The sequence below is a fragment of the Copadichromis virginalis genome, linkage group LG10, assembly GCF_057382275.1.
Source record: "Copadichromis virginalis isolate Kocher_CV1m ecotype Utaka linkage group LG10, C_Virginalis_male_GT1.1, whole genome shotgun sequence".
Classification (NCBI taxonomy): domain Eukaryota; kingdom Metazoa; phylum Chordata; class Actinopteri; order Cichliformes; family Cichlidae; genus Copadichromis; species Copadichromis virginalis.
Window position 1 is genome coordinate 2,992,857 of NC_140627.1, and position 17,569 is coordinate 3,010,425.

At 42.0% G+C, this 17,569-nt stretch overlaps 1 protein-coding gene across 4 annotated transcripts in view; it reads right to left on the reverse strand.

Annotated features, from left to right (window-relative positions):
* b3gat1b (beta-1,3-glucuronyltransferase 1 (glucuronosyltransferase P) b) overlaps positions 1-17,569 on the reverse strand; it is a 57,992-nt gene that overhangs the window by 28,154 nt on the left and 12,269 nt on the right. For 2 of the 4 annotated variants that reach the window (XM_085469469.1, XM_085469471.1), the window contains exon 1: positions 12,424-12,645. The exons of 1 other annotated variant lie outside the window; for it this stretch is intronic. The gene's annotated coding sequence lies outside the window, so the exon portion shown is untranslated. Of the gene's footprint in view, positions 1-12,423; positions 12,646-17,569 lie in introns of those variants that run through there. One more of the 4 variants, XM_085469472.1, reaches the window with a different exon arrangement.

Here is a 17,569-nt window from a genome sequence, read left to right on the forward strand (position 1 = left end):
TGCGGTCAGCTGTCGCTCCCTTCGCCGGCAGAGCTCCACTACCACCCGGACATCACTTTCCAGCCTTGTTGGAGATACATCCATTGTGGGTCCCGCAGGATTTTCCTCTATCCATCCATCCATTCACTTCCGCTTATCCTTTTCAGGGTCGCGGGGGGAGCTGGAGCCTATCCCAGGCTGTCATAGGGCGAGAGGCGGGGTACAACCTGGACAGGTCGCCAATCAGTCGCAGGGCCAACACACAGAGACAAACAACCATTCACACTCACATTCACTCGCACATTCAAACTTAGTGGCAATTTGGATTATCCAATTAACCTATCCCCACAAGCTGCATGTCTTTGGACGGTGGGAGGAAGCCGGAGCCACTAGGTGTGAATGTGCGAGTGAATGGTTGTTTGTCCCTGTGTGTTGGCCCTGTGACAGACTGGCGACCTGTCCAGGGTGTACCCCGCCTGTCGCCCTATGACAGCTGGGATAGGCTCCAGCGCCCCCCGCGACCCTGAAAAGGATAAGCGGAAGCGAATGGATGGATGGACGGACTTCTATTCTACTCCTGGTGATTTGTTGTTATATTATAATAATTGTTTACTCAATGTCCTTGATTCTCTGGCTCCTGTAAAAGCTCACTCTGTTTCCTTCGCTCGCTCTGCTCCCTTGTTTACCTCTGACCTCCGAGCATTGAAGGCCAAAGCTCGGCAGCTAGAGAAAGAAAATGACACCAGGTAGATACAAGAAATCTGGTTTAATTGTTGATGCAGAAATCTACAAATTCCATGTACTTCAGTATAAAGACTCCATCAACAAGGCCAAACAAAGTTTCTACTCAGGTATTGTCAGTTCTTATGAGGGTAACGCAAGGATTTTGTTTTCAGTTCTCAAAAAAACAAATTCAACCCCCCAGCGCTTTACCACCACACTTCTATTCTTCTGAAACCCGTAACTCCTTGATGCTGTTCCTTTAGTACAAAAATTAATAACATTCACCAGCAACTCAGTTCAAATGTTGTGTCTATCCCCTCTCCAGAACCTTTTCTCTATTTTGAGCTGTTTTCCACTTTTCATCTTCCTTATTTATCTGCTATTTCTGAGTTTATATGTAGGTCAAAGCCTGCCACATGTCATCTTCACCCTATGTCTACAGGGAAATCCTGCCTCTCTTGCTTACTCCCACTCATCTTTGCTATCATCCAGTCTTCACTCACCAGCGGTATCGTTCCCTCTTTATTCAAGATTGCTTCAGTCACTCCCATACTGAAAAAACCTTCTTTAGACCGTAACAACTTTAACAACCTCCGTCTGATTTCTAATCTGCCCTTCATCTCTAAAATACTCGAAAAAGTAGTTGCAGCTGAACTTCATTCACACCTGGTTAATAATAACATCTACGAGAGATTTCAATCTGGTTTTCGTTCATGTCACAGTACAGAAACTGCTTTACTTAAAGTCACTAATGATCTTGTAATCGGAGCTGACTCTGGTCTTCTCACCATTCTCATCCTCTTGGATCTGAGCTCAGCCTTCGACACCATTTCTCCTTCCGTCCTTGTAAACAGACTTTCCTCTCTCGGCATCTCTGACACACCCCTAGCCTGGTTTCAATCATATCTCCTTGACCGCTCCCAGTTTATTCAACTGAAATCATTCTGCTCTTGTCTATTCCTGGTCACTTCTGGTGTACCCCAAGGTCCAGTCTTAGGCCCTCTTCTCTTCATAATATACATCCTCCCTCTAGGTACCATTTTCCGCAAATTTGATCTTCACTTTCACTTGCTGATGACATCCAGTCATATTTCTCCTGCGGACCTGATTCCTCCCTCCCACCTTCTCTCTAACAGAATGTCTATCTGAATTTAAATCCTGGTTTAGCTCTAATTTTCTTCAAGCTCAATGAGGAAAAACTGAAATCCTCCTTATTCTCACCAAATCCAACCTTTTGAAGGCGAACCGTTTCTCACTCACTATCCATAACTCAGTTTTCCCTTCTCCTCAGGTTAAGAGCCTTGGTGTCATCCTAGACAGTTCACTTTCCTATAAATCTCACATCACATCTATTTCCATCTATGCAACATTAACAGATTGCTTCCTTCTCTTTCCACCCAGTCTACGTCCATTCTTGTCCACAGTCTTGTTACCTTCCGTATTGACTACTGCAATTCTCTTTTGCATGGTCTCCCCCAAAAATCCCTCCATAAGCTTCAACTGGTTCAGAACTCTGCTGCTCGCATTATCACCAGAACCCCTCCTACCAGCACATCAGCCCTGTTCTTCAGGAACTTCACTGGCTCCCAGTGAAATTCCGGATAATATACAAACTTCTTCTGTTCACCTTCAAGGCCATTCATAACCTCGCACCTCCTTACGTGTCTGACCTGTTAAGCGCTACCTTTTCTGACGCTCACTTCAATCTTCTTCTTCTATCCAGCTTTCTGTGCCTTGCTTCCGCCTCACCACCATGGGAAGCAGAGCTTTTAGCTGCTCTGCTCCCAGGCTGTGGAACTCTCTACCCCCACATATAGGAAACACTGGTGCCCTCTCCCAGTTTACATCTCAACTCAAAACCCATCTGTTCACATCTGCATATTCACTGTGAACCCACTGTTTGTTAATTTTATCTTGTGCTTTTGTTTTATTGTTCTTCATTGTGTTATTGTTCTATTATGTGTTTTTATCTATTGTATAGTGTCCTTGCGTGTTTTGAATGTAGAGCAGAAGTATGGCCAGCCAAGACAGCCAGTCGAGTCAGAGTTGAGTGCAATCTGAAGCACTCCAGCACTGAAAATAGGAGATGCAATTGCCTTTGATGCTTTTGCATTATCTTATGCCAGACCTTTGCTGCAGTGGACACCCATCACCAGTCTTTATGCCCCAAAGGAAGCTGTAATATCTAGTCTTTGCGGCACTGAATGTAGGCTTGCTTGGGCCCCCAGCCAGGCAGATTCCTGCTGCTCTGAAATCCACAAACTGGAACAGGAAGACTACGTAGCCAAGATCTCATTGAAAGAAGCTGGCCAGACAGAGGAATCGTGTTTTATTGCACATCACATGGTGCAGCATAATGGTAAGAACAGGATAGTCTTTAACTGTTCATTGCAATACCATGGTCGGTCACTGGATGACCAGCTTTTACCAAGGCCCTAGTTCCTTCACTCCTTGGTGTACTCATTTTATTTTGCCAGCACGCTGTGGCCGTGAGTGGCGAAATTAAAGGAATGTTCCACCAAGTACGCCTATCACCCCAAGACAGACCACTCTTGCGCTTCCTCTGGAAAGAGATGCACAGAGAAGAGGAGCCATCCGTATATGAGTGGCAAGTATTAACATTAGGGAGAAATTGCAGCCCTTGTTGTGCAGTATAGGCCTTTCAACGCCGTGTCAAGGAGAGCAGGGATGTAACCACCAACCTGGCTAACATAGTCGAGTCATTTTATGTTGACAAAAATGTATGACCAAAGCAGAAGAGGCCAAGTGCTTGGTGGACAGCCTGGAACAGTTGTTAGCAGAAGGAGGATTTGAGATAAGTCAATGGTCCTGTAATATTTCCGCTACCACTGAACATCTTCCACCTGCAGCCAGGTCCACAGCTAGTGACCTCTGGCTGTCAAAGAGCAGTAGTGGCCTTCAAACGCTAACCCTTGGCATGCAGTGGAACTGTCTCACACTGGGCTATAAACAACAATCCAGTGACTTTGCGTCTGTCAGGAGTTGCAGTGCGGATGAGGGAAGGAGGACCCAAACGCTGGTCTCACAGGTGGGTGAAGGTTGGTGTTTATTGTAGACAGAGTGAACAGAACAGAAGTAGGAACTTGCTGGTTGGCTGGACGGCTGACTGAATGAAAGACTGACTGACAGAACTGACAGAACTGGGACAACCTAACAGCAACAACATAACATCAATGACGCGACAGTGAACAGAAGGAAACTGAGGACTTAAATACTCTGACTGATGATGACGATTGGAGACCAGTGAGTACACAGCTGAACTTAGTCTGACTAATGATACATGGAAATAACTGGAACACAATACACAGGCGGTATGCTGGCACAGAAAACAGGAAGTGAGAAAACTGAATGTGGGAAATAAACTGAACATGATAAAACTGAAAACGCTGGGTCAACGACCCAGGAAACCTGACAGCGCCTACTCTCAAGAAACTGTATAAGACACTCGCTAGCCAGTGTGACAATTGTTATCCGGGATCTCTGGAAACAAGACCTAGGCTGGGATGACCAGATTAAACCGCAGCACTTTCTCGACCAGTGGTTGACCTGACAGAGGGAACTTGCTCATCTTCCGCACCTACACATTCCCTGACAATACTCATAGACAACATGGACAACTTCATGTATTCTGTGATGCATCAGAGAGGGCCTATGGAGCTGTTGCACTTTGGTACATGAAAAAGGAAAGACCATCTCTGAATGAAGGAGGGGGCCTAAGGGTACATCTTTCGCCATCTTACAATGCTGTGATCGCAGCCATTAACCCTTTAAGACCTACCATAGAACCAAGTCCGCCAGAGCTTATAGTATATTTTTACATGCTGTGGAGCCATTTTTTGGAGCATTTCAAGTTGCTATACATCAATACAACCATTATAGCCCAAATTTTAATAATATGTCTGCATTAAGTGCATAGTAATTACATAAATTGCAAAAAAGTGCAATAAACTACAAAAAAAATTTAAAATCGTTTTTGTTTTTTTAACATATATTTCTAGCTAGAGAAATTTAAGAGGCTTATCCCTCAAAACTGTAAATACAAAAAAGTTGCACAAACTAGTTTCCCACCAAAGGAAATTTATTTTAAGTGTCTTCATAGTTTTATTTTTGAGATACACCAATTTTCATATACTGCAGGAAAAACGAAAAAATATATTATAGTGCAAATTTGCAAAATAACAGCATCTGCATCAAAATAAAATATTTCCAGCAGTGCAATATGAGTCCTCAGCATCCCAGAAACGACACAGAAAGTCATAAAGTCAAACATAACTTTTAAAAACACAAGTATAGGCTCACAAGGCCACGATGGTAAAAAACTACATTTCCGCAAAATGACGTCACTTCCGGTTTCGGGCAGGTCATGCCGGACATGCGATAGTTCACGCTGATGGATCTAGGAAGTGTTACAAACAGCTGATCGGATCGGCAAAGCGTGTTTCTGGAATATTATGTTTTTGTTGCTGCAAGTGCTTTTTATGCAGTTTTGGCAAAGCTATATGTGGAAGCAAACTGTGACCTAGGACAAGCTAACGGTTTCATATGCAAAAAAAATTATTGCGCTAGCTTACGTGGTTGCAGTGCTACCAGGATTTAAAAATAGTTACGCAAAATGAAGCGTGTCCGCTCCGACCGGCTTTAAAGGGTTAACCAACTCTCTGTGAATGTCTTTGATCATTGATCAATGGTGTTTGATCAGTGGTTGTTGATCAATGGTCATGAGAATTTGCATATTAATGATCAAGGAACTGACCTCACAGCCCATTGTTCATTCAGTGGGCTGGTTTCAGTCATTGTGCAAATGTACTGTTTATAAGGGAATGCTACGTCCATATAAACAGAATTACACACACACACACACACACACACACACACACACACACACACACACACACATGCACGCACACACACACGCACGCACACACACACACACACACACACAACATTTTGGGATAATATTATCATGTTAGCCATTCTTTGTATAATGTTGGGTGCTAAAATTTTAGGGTTCTTCTGTCTCTCCATGTGATCAGATAATGAACATGCTCTGTCACTCTGAGGAGAATGCAATGTTGTTGAACATTTCAACAGTTGTTGAAATGTGGAAGACTGCCAGCAACTTTAAAAAGGCAAGAAAGAATCACCCGCAGATAAGATAAAGAAACACGACATTTAGCTAAAAATGACACAAGATGCTGTGGTCAGAGCTAAAAAACATTATTGAAATTTAAAAAAAAATAGCAGAAACTTTAAAAAAAGCAGTGTCCTGGTCCTGCGTCTATGACCTAAGGTTTTGAGTTCTACTCAGGAGTTTTCTAGTTTACTTATATTATAGTTCTGTATTTTATATTTGTTGTTTTCAGGCTTGTTATTATGTGGTTAAATTGGCGTTTCCTGTCTTCTTATGTCTAGTTTCCTGTGTTAGTTATTGTTGTCTCTCTTTGAAGTCAGTTTTGTCGCTATTTTAATTGTCTGCCACTTCTGTCATGTGTCTGTGTTATCCATGATGTTGTTTTATGAATGTCAAGTTTGGTGTCTCTGTCTCTCTGTCTCTTTGTCTCCCTTGTCCTCGGTTCTCTAGCGTTCGCTCGTGTCTCTAGCTCCCTGGCTCTGTCTGCCTTTCAGCTCTGTCTGCCATGTTTGTGCTTTTGTCTTCCCTGGTCAAGTTGTGTGTCTTAATGTGCTCCTGTGTCTGTTACTTCCTGTTTTACTTTGATAGTCTCCTGCCTCATGTGTACGATGTTCAATTTTGCTTCCATTGTCTCATTAACCTGGATTTGTTCCCTCATTATCCTGTGTTTACGTATTGTCTGAATTTCCCTCTGCTCTTGCTCATGTCATCCATCTAGCTGTGTGCCTGTGTGTCTTGAGCCGAGTAGTTCCAGGTTACAATTGAATTTCAGTTTTTTGTATCTTGTGTTTTGGGAGAGCTCAGCAATAAAGCTGTTTTGGACTTACCCTTGTGATTTTTGGAGACCTGCGTTTGGGTTCTAATCTCCCTGCCACACATCCGATTATGACAAACAGACAAGAGCAGCCAGCAGATAAACGAAAGCATAACAAAATTAAGCTAAAAATTGCAATAACTGGAATAATAAGAACTGCCTCCTCCTGAACAGCACGAACACCAAGAAGCTGCTAATGAAGTTCAGGACCTAAAATACTGTGCCGGTCAATCTGGATAGACAGAGAGCAGATAGACACTGTGCAGAGTAGATGACGAGGAAGTTAACCAAGATATATATTGATATTTTGCTATATTATGCAATATATATAAAATTTGAAATATTCAAAGCTGAACTTGGTGAATGAGCTTAATTGCAAAAGATTTTCAAAATATCAGCTTAAGTGTGAAAACTGCGAGTACAAAAAAAGAGAAAAATATGCTAAATAAAGCCAACAAAGTATCTAAACTGAGCATTTAGTGAAATTTACATTTTCAAAAAAAAACAACACAAAAAGATGCAAAACCTGGAACTGAAGCTCATCAAGATGAAGAAGAACTGAAACAAGTGCTGAACGAGTGAAAAAGGCCTGAAATAAGCTCAGCCTGAATCTCTAAACTCTAAACAGGCAGTTTCTGATTGGTGGCAGCTTGTGAACACCCCTCTGACACAAACGCACACGCGTATACATCTCCACCAAACAATGTTTACAAATATGGACACACACACGCACCATGGAGTGAACAGTGATTGTGAGAGTGTGGCCTCTGTGTTTCAATGCCAATCATGTCTGAATCAATGTCTGCCTTCTATACAGTCGTTGGTGTGAATCTACTGAATTTGAATCCACCAAGCAGAAGCAGCTTGTTTACTTTTTCGCACCAAAACAACTGTGGCTACTTCATTTAGGAGATGGGACGACTGGAAATAGAGACTTCCAGCTCTGGTTTGAGTGAAATTTGTATCACTTCCCTTTAACTCCCACATCAATGTATCAAAACATAAAAACCTATGTTTCGGTATATAATTTGTGTTGGACGAGTTAAAATTGAGCGAGTAAGAAGAATTTATTTGGACATGAGGAACAGATTCAGAGAGAGTTGTGCACTCTAGCTTAACTGCAGAGAAAACATAGCAAATCACGTGTTTTATAAAAAATCATCATGATGCGACAAAAAACCTGAGCAGGGATTTTATGAAAACGGTAAAAGATAAGCAAAAGCTGAATTATGCCATAATAACCAAATGGTTTGAGAGCATTTTGAGTTTAAATAGTGCTTCTAAGTGAAAGGATGTGGAAATAGTGACGTTTAAAAAACAGCCACGTTTTAACAGATTTCTGGAAGCTTTCCATAACGGGGGCAGAAAATCCATAAAAACCTGAATGTTTTAAAAAGTATAAAAAGTCAGAAATAGCAGAAAATATGACCAGAAAGAGCAGAAGTAGCAAAATACTGTAAAACTTGAATTGCTAAAAGTATGCAGAAGTAGTTAAAGGGCCCAAAACATACGAAAGCTACTTGAGGACGAATAATACTAAAGAATAAAGAGAAACAGGAACACAAAAGTGCATTCATACGATTGTGTTCCTGTTTCTCAACTAGAAAAATAGCCATTTCCTGTGAAAATGCAGTGTGAATTCAGTAATTTATAATAAAATAAAACTTTTTCAGCTGAAAACTGCTGAAGAAGCTGAAGTTACCGCTAAACAACTTGTTCAACTGTGAGAAATTGTCAGAAAAGTGGGAAAGAACAGCCAGCATATAAACTGAAGCATCACAAAATTCAGTGACTGGAGTAATAAGAACTGAACAGCACCAACACCAAGGAGCTGCTAATGGGGTTCATGAGCAGTCTGCATAGATACAGAGTAGAACGACTGTGCAGAACAGATGAGGAGGAAGTTATATATTGATATATTATGCAATATATATTAAATATTTTAAATATTCAAAGCTGAACTTGAGGAATAAGTTTAATTTAATTGAATAAGCTTTTCAAAAATATCAGCCATCTTAAGTGTGAAAACTAAGAGCCAGTGACATTTTATTTTTCAAATGAAAAAAAAAAGATGCAAAATCCGGAGCTGAAGCTCATCAAGATGAAGAAGAACTGAAACAAATGCTGAACGAGAGAAAAAGACCTAAAATAAACTCAGTGTGAATCTATAAACGCTCTATGTAAACAGCAAGCAGTTTCTGATTCAGGGCAGCTAAACACCCCTCACACACACACACACACACACACACACACACACACACACACACACACACACACACACACACACACACACACACACACACACACACCATGGAGTGAACAGTGACTGTGAGAGTATGGTCTCATGGCCTCTGTGTTTCAAGCACTCTGAAGTCCGCTGCTTCCTTGCTCGTCTGTACTTCAGTGAACGGGAGAACGCAGCGCGATCATTCTGCAGTTGGAACAGCAGTGTACTTGATATCATCACAGCGCCGCTCCAGTGTTTTTTCTGCCAAGCCCCATAAATATAACTTTTTCCACTTTTTGCAGTTTTTCGTCACTTTTTGCTATATCTGCGATAATCTTGCATGGGCATCATGCAAAACACACAAATCCGCTACAGTAGAGACACTTTGGTTTCTATTGGTCTACAATACACGAACATTTCACCATGTTTAACTATATATAGATATATCTATATCTATATCTATATCTATATATATATATATATATATATAGATATAGATATATAGATATGTCAAACCACAATTGCGACAAACCCCTCACGGAGCATCGGGGACTCAGTAAGTCGACCTCGGACACATCGACTGACGCCGAGGGGATTGCAACAAACTGCAGACCTGTTAACATCACTGAGAACCTTTACACAGGTCCTCGTTTCAAGGACTTGAAGCCTCCCCAGGAGTGACAGAGAGAGAGGATGAACGTTTACAGAGGTTTCTGTTAACATGAATGTTCCAAATGTTCAATAAACATATTAAGTTCGTATATTTTCCCTTTTTTCTCGAGTCTGTTTGCTCATGCAAAATGAAATCTGATTAATATAGAATAAACATGATATTTAATCAAAATTAATCCACAGTAACCCTGTGATGAATCTGATTAAACACTTTAATTGTTTGGCAGCACTAATATATATTATATATTAATGTATACTTACCTATTAGTATATAGGTTTTTAAAAAAGTTGCATTTCACAGGAGAGAGCCTGTGCTAACAGACTGAAGAAAACTATTCAAATTCTCTTTGAATTTAAGCATTTAACATTCTTTATGTTTATTCTACATTTCCTTCATTATATTGCATAAATGTCTGTTACAAGCTCAAATATAAAGTTGAAAAAGTGTAATTGCAGCCAGGCTATTGATTGATTAATTGATTGATAATACTTTATTCATCCCGAGGGAAATTGGGTTAAGGCTGCCAGCCTTGCCAGCACCATCTTACCCTTCCGACCATACATACATTACACAAACATCACATGGGGAAGGCAGGTCAGAGAGGTATAACAATGGAAACTGCACAACATGAGGAAAGACGAGGAGAAAAAAAACTCCCCCAGACTGAGCTCCAACAGGGAGATCAATTTGAGAACATCACAAAACACCTCATCTATCCATACATCCATCCATACATAGATATATGGTTTCCAGCTGCCTGAGTCCCTTTACTAATGTTAAACCCACAACGTTTAAGTATTTACAAGTATTTGCAATTAAAATCAAATAGCTGAAAGTGTGCGTTGGTCTAACGGATAAGGCACATACCCCATGCTGTGCCTGCAGCTTTCACTGTTCCTCCCAGCAGGTTGCATGTCATACCCTTTCCCTGTTTCCTGTTTCCTTACACCAACAACTGACAAACAGAGCCAACAATGTCAAATAAAAATTATCTTAGGAAAAAGAGAGTAAACAAATGATATTTCTGTCTTTATAAAACTATCAGGCAATCGACCCAATACTGCGACTGATAAGAAAACATTAAAAAATGACAAATACAATATTTCTTATTGAATAATTTTACATGATGAAAATGCGCATAATCAAAGACATGGCTCATGACAGTACCGCTACCATCGCTACTGGAAGCACTTTGAAGGATAAGGAGAAAATAAAATAACATGGGTCGTGCTGGCAGTGTTTGTTTCAAATTGATTTTTTCCATTAAATCCCATCAGCTGAGAAAGTGCTCTCTTGATTGGTTTTCAGAATCCTCTTGGCGCAGCACCCGTGTCCATACACATCACTAAGCACACGGGTCTGCCACTTGCTAATGACCTTTGCTGGCAGATGAGTCAGCACACGAACATTGCATGAAACTCAGACATAAAACAATTTTTTAACAATTTGAAGGTTATTTCATGGAATGATTCATTTTTGATCCATCTACATAATGTAGTATTATTTTCTTCAGCTCAGCCGTGAACAATAGCACTGTGTGCGAGCACTGAAGCATGCCGATGATTGTGCCTGTTAGAACACCAATCAGCAACAACAGGCTGATAGTTTGTTTATATAACACACAACTGACCACTACTACACATTTACTACGGCACCAGTGTTTTAATGTGACTGCAATCTTCTTGTGTTCTTTTAATGTGCCTTTTTTATGGCGTTACCTATAAGAAATTATAGAATAGCTGTAAATCAATTCAAGTACATAATGGGACTTGGCAGTAAAGCTGTGCTGGAAAGAGACGCACATCTACAAATCAAACCAAATGATTCTAATGCAGTGCTCATTATTGATAGACTCTGACTGGTTTAAAGAGCAATGAGTGGAAGGAGGACAGGCAGGCCTCATGCCGCACTTAAAAGTCTTTAAAATGTATGGACGAGCTCATAAACACTATAAATAGGTCTCTCTTGGTATCAAAACTCCCAGAAACATAAATTCGGTTTCAGCTGGGAAATCCATACAAATGTTGTTTGTGCTAATGAGAGTCAAATGGCAGGCACTGCTGGGGGCTATGTGACATGTACACACTGAAGGCATACTGATGAAAGAGCCACAATTTAAAGGGTAACAAGCCTTACAAGCACTGTGTCGCACAGATACACTCATGATATGGAATTTCAATAAATAGCACCATTGACCACAGCTTTGCATTTCTGTGAATGCCCAGCTAACTCTGTGTTATAGCATCCATGTATCCACGGCAAATCCTCATTACAAAGCAGTTCCTATTCCCACCCTACAGTCCTCAAGCCAGGTGGCACACAGACAGCCATAACGGCAACAGTTATTATGTGCTGTGTATTTAATAAAAGTACAATACAGGTATTGCAAAGTAAATTCACTTATCCCTACCCACATAACTGCATAATAACCTGAATCCAGATCTGTGCAGGTGTCCGTGTATGACAGATACCTGCATCGCTGCAGGTAGCCTAATGCATTACTGTTTCTGGTTTTTGATGTTCCTGTGTTTGCACTCATCCCTTTCAGCTGGTTTGAGGTATAAAACTTGAGCTGGGTGCCTTGATGTACTGCTGGCTTGGAATTCTAATAATGAGTGTGCTTTGGGATTTTAAGGATGAGTCTCTCTGAAATAGTTTTTCACTTCAGTACCTTTCATTTCAGCCTCCTCTTATGGTGCTGCTAAAACCTCCTCTTTTCTTTTCTTCTAAAAAGGAAGAAATTAATTTGCCCTGCTTGGCAGTTGTTAAGAACAATAATATAATGATCACTGGAGTCCTGACTCTAAAGTATATTGTTAAAAACTACGGTTAAAAACCATCAAATGGATACTCACAGAAACGAATGATGATCCACAGAGTTGGATCCTGTGTTCTGTGCTAATGGTCCTGATAGCGGTGCTGAGGCTTGGGAGCATCAGCTGGGATGAACAGAGGGATCCCTCGAGTTCTCTTTCTCGGGAATGAGCTTGTGTTTGGCGCACATGTGGGCAGCATTGGGGTGACAACTAGTGGATTTCATTCACAGCATCCGGCGGGTGCTATCCAATCATCGGGGAGGGTCATGTCCCCAGTGCCAGCCTCTATAGAGACAGAGGAGGTCATCCCTCTGGAAGAATGCTGCTTCTCATTGCAAAAACAAAGGCTGGGATTGTCAAGCTGATGGCAAGGGGACGAGGTGGAGGGGCAGCAAAGGCCGGGGGATTCGGGACAATAGAATAAATCACATAAAAAATGTCACAGCCACACAAATGGAAATTTTGCTTGGGGATGAAGCTGGATTTCAAAAAACTGAGAGTTGTTTGTCTAAGGCAAAAGAAAAAAAAGCTAGTCACATGGCCCACTAGTCAGACAGTAAGGGCATTTCTTTTCATTTCCTGACAGGCGTATGAAAGGAGTGCACTTTGAATAGACTCTTTTTGCTTGAAAACTCCTAAAGAGAAATAGGGTAAAAATATGCCTACAATCTGAGGAACGCTCATATCAGGAACTAAGGAGGACTGGTACATGGCTGATGGTGCTTACAGCAGGTGGTTTAGACAAGAGACTCTAACTTCAAGCCTGCGTAAGTCTTTTGACATCACACATGGGACACTGCAGTCATACACGTTTGTCTACACATACACTATGGGAAGAAAATGTATGGGGAAACATGACATTGGTAAAATCCCAGATGTAAAGCCACATTCAGGCAATATCAGTAAAACCACAGATGCAATTAGCCAAGAGGAAAAAAACTTACTAGTTCAGCCTTAAAATTGGAAGATACCAGGAGCTGCCATGTACTTTGTGAAAACCACTCATTATGGACAACTGCATTTAAATAAAAGGCAAAAGCTAATTTTAAATCAACAGACATCATCAACAACAGTTAGGTCTGTTTACAAGTAAACAGAGGTATTGGTCCAACTGATAAACCTGTGACAGTGCCTTAGGCGATCAGGACTCACTGATGAACTTGGGAAGGGGGGCCTGTGTAGTCTGATGCCATGGCAGAGATGCTGAAAACCTTAGTACCGTATTTTCCGCACAATAAGGCGCACTTAAAATCCTTTAATCTTCTCAAAAATCGACAGTTTGCCTTATAATCCGGTGCGCCTTATGTATAAATTCTGGTTGTGCTTACTGACCTCAAACTGATTTTATGTGCTACACGGCGCTCAAAAATCTGTCAAATGTTTTAGTACGACTTTGGTGGCACTGCGTGATGGAGCCTCGCTGAGTAATCTGGGTCCTAAACTCCATCGACCTTCAGGTCCCAAAGTCAAACGAACACTGCGGCATCACTGAGAGTTAAACACTGGCTAAATTCTTTCATCTTTAATAAAATGATCAGTGTTGCTGCTTTAACATCCAGGCATCCATGAAAACAGAATTTATTAAATTTAACTGAGTTACACCCAGCATTTGTTCACATCAGTTTAAGAAAAAAGGTCAAAGACACAGATTCACAGGGGTAAAATTGTTGGGGTGCCTGAGTCGCTGACCCAGTATTTTGTTTTTAAATATATTTCTTTATTAATTCTTAGGTTTTGGTTGTGATTTCCGTGTTCCCTTTGTAGTGTCTATGGTTTCAGTGTCTGCCTGTGAGTCTATGTATACAAGTTCAGTCTGTTATGTTTCCTGGTTTACTTTGAAAGTCTGGGTTAATGTATTGAGTTTTGCTTCCCTTTGGTCTCGTCATGTATGATTTGTCCCAGCTGTGTTTCGCTTCTGTCTCTCATTCCCAGAAAGCTCCCTCTGTGTATTTTAGCCTTGTGTTTCTCTGTGTCAGTGTCGCGATCTACCCTCATTCTGTACTGTGTGTTCTGTTTATTTTGTATTCTAATGCAGCCAGTTTTCTGTTTTGCCGTCCAGCATTAAAGCTGTATTTAAGTTCACCTGCACTTGACATAAGATCATGACCAGAACATGGACCCCGCAGATTGTTCCGCCTCTGAGGTTGATTCCGAAATGGAGAGGTTGGTTAATTTGCTGGACCGCATCTCTCAGGCCGATAGCTTACAGGCTATGTCTGTGGGACTGAGCGCAGTGGACGCAATGATTAAGAACAACCCCGGCTTCATCAATTCTCCTTGAACACTAAACTGAGCAGCACCATAGCTGCATGGAGGGAGCACGTAAGAGCCAGTGAGCTAGCTATCTTTCTTTCCACGCCAACACAGCAGCACCAGACAGAGTTCTCTGTGAAGCAGCTGCGTTTGCCACAGCAGGACGGAGTTTCTGCTGGAGGTTAACCGCTTCAGTGTGAGGAGCCGGAGGATTTGCAGCCCGATCAACTGGAGCAGTCGCAGCTCAATCCGCTGGATGACTTGCGAACTGGTCCGTCCTCTCTCTCGCCGCCTCCCCCTTCCACAAGGGAAGGCGTCGCTCACGCCGCTGTCACTCCAGGGCTGCTGAGCTAACTTCATCGGTGAGTAAGAGTGACTGTTTGCTGAATGTTCCGCTTGAGCATCCCGGTCCCGAACCTTCTGACATTTCATTCACTGTGAATCAGACTGTTTTCCTCTCGGGATTCAGTTCTGCCCGAACCAACAAACTCAGACACTGTATGTTTGGATTACATGAACATTAAATCAATCAGAGACTAATCAATTAAGTCTGGTCCTGCCTCATCTGGTCCTGCTGCTGCCACGCCGTCGTCTGGTCCACAACCTGGCTGGCTGTAACTCAGGACGTAGAGCAGGTTAGTTGCTGATCAGAAGGTTGGTGGTTCGATCCCTAGCTCCCCCAGTTTGCATTAGGGCTGGGCTATATCATACCGTTCACGGTAATACCGGTGTAATTTTGGGCAACGATAGGAAAATGAAATATTGCAATAGAATATGGGTAAAACGCGCATGCGCAGTGCCTTTGTTTACATACGCACATAGCGGTGACGCAGAATGAGAAGAGTGTAAGCGGATCGTTAAATGTAACTGATGAACCAGAATTGGTTTGTAAAAATCCCGGATTTGCCTCGCCTGTGTTGCTCCGGGCAATCCCCGGAGAGCTTTATGGACAGTTTTTTGAGTTCCAGTGCTCTTCACGGACTTTTGGTTTTCTTGAGCTCCTCGGCTTCTTGTGGACTTGTGTTTTGTCATTTTGTTTCCGTGAGTCTGCACTAGAGCAGGGCGATATGACCAAAAGTATTTATCACGATATACGTTTGAAAATTTGCGATAACGATATAACTGACACTAGACAAAATACTTTACAACTCCACAACTTTATTAGTGCAAAAAACCCCATCAATGTATTTTCACTTAAACAAGCAGCTGTTTTTTATGTGCATTAAAGTTATATAAAAATGTAACAGTGCAAATGCAAATTCCTCGCTGACAGTTTAACCAAAAGGCATTTCCAGTGGAAACTGGCCGACATATCCTCAGCATAACCATGTATAACATCCGCAAAACTTAAAAAGAGGTTATACACACACAATACGGTAATATTATGTCATGGTCTCCGTGCCTGCCCGGTCGGCCCCACAAGGCTACAATTGCTGTTTCTGTTCTCTCCCTCTCTGCCTGGGCGGAGCTCACTGTGGGCTCCCGCCCTTGGCCCACACACACACCTGACAACACTCACCCATCATCACCGGGAGCACTATTTGAGGCTGGAACACAGATCCTCTCGTCGCTGGATGATTGTACCCCTAACGTTAGTGTTCTCACAGCTCTTGTGCTTCATATTCGTGATTTGTGATTAGTTGGTGACCTGCCTTCTCGTCTGCCTCAGATCTTCCCCCCCCCCGGGACCTGCGACCTCCCTGCTGCGGGAACGTGTGTGAGTGTGAGTGAAGAAGACGTGAGCGAGTTACCCTGTGATTCCCCCGGAGTTTTGGATCCCTTCACTGTACATATATTGCACTGGCACTGTAAATAAACTACACCTTGGAGATACCTTACCGCTCTGCGTTTGAATCCCTGTACCAGATCGTGACAGATTATGCTGAAGCACAGTACGTATCACTCCGCGAGGCTCCGCCTACGATAGCCGTAATGCTCCGACAATCCATCAAGCGGTGCGGCTTCGTAGCTTAGCAAAGTTGTACTGAAACATTTGACAGATTTTCGAGCGCCGTGCACATAAAATCGTTTCGAGGTCAGTAAACACAACCAGAGTTCATACATAAGGCACACGGGATTATAAGGGGCTCTGTCGACTTTCAGAAAAATCAAAGGATTGATTTTAAGTGTGCCGTATTTTCCAAACAACACGGTAATAACGACGGCCCGCTAGCATGCTCTACCAAAAATAGTGCTTTGTTGTGTATCTGACGGACGAAAGCTAAACCAGTTCCACCAGTGAAGCTGCAGCATTTTTACAAACCAGTTCTGGTTCATTGTTTCATTCAACGATCCACTTTCGCTCTTCTCATTCTGCGTCGCCGCCATGTGCGTATGAAAGCAAAGGCACTGCGCATGCGCGTTTTACCCATATGCTATCGCCATATTTCATTTTCCTATCGTTGACCAACATTACACCGGTATTACCATGAACGGTATGATATAGCCCAGCCCTAGTCTGCACTTTGGGTCCACCATTCCTGCCTGCACGCACTTGACAAAAATTGTATCGTGGCACCACTAAGGTGATTCCCAAAGAGCAATTAGTCAAAGGTTTAGCAGGGTGTCCCTAAAAAATTCAAGGAAACCGGACAAGTGGTGGTCAGTTGGCAAGTTTAACTATCAATAGCTGATGAACAGTATCTGAAAGTCATATCTACATACATCTGGATTTTCAATTGATATATCTACTGTTTACTGAAGCCTGATCAGAAATACTCTCAGTTCTCGGCTTTCAAGAAGCCATTCTTAAAGAAGGGAAACCAGGAGAAAAGCATGACGTATGCTAGTTTATACGAGAACTGAAATGAAAACCGATCTTATGAAGTGATGAATCTTAATTTGAAATTTAGTTCAAATTGTCATCAGCATATAAAGAGGAGGTACAATAGTGAGCGTATCTGTCAAACATGGTTGAAGTTTGGTCATATTT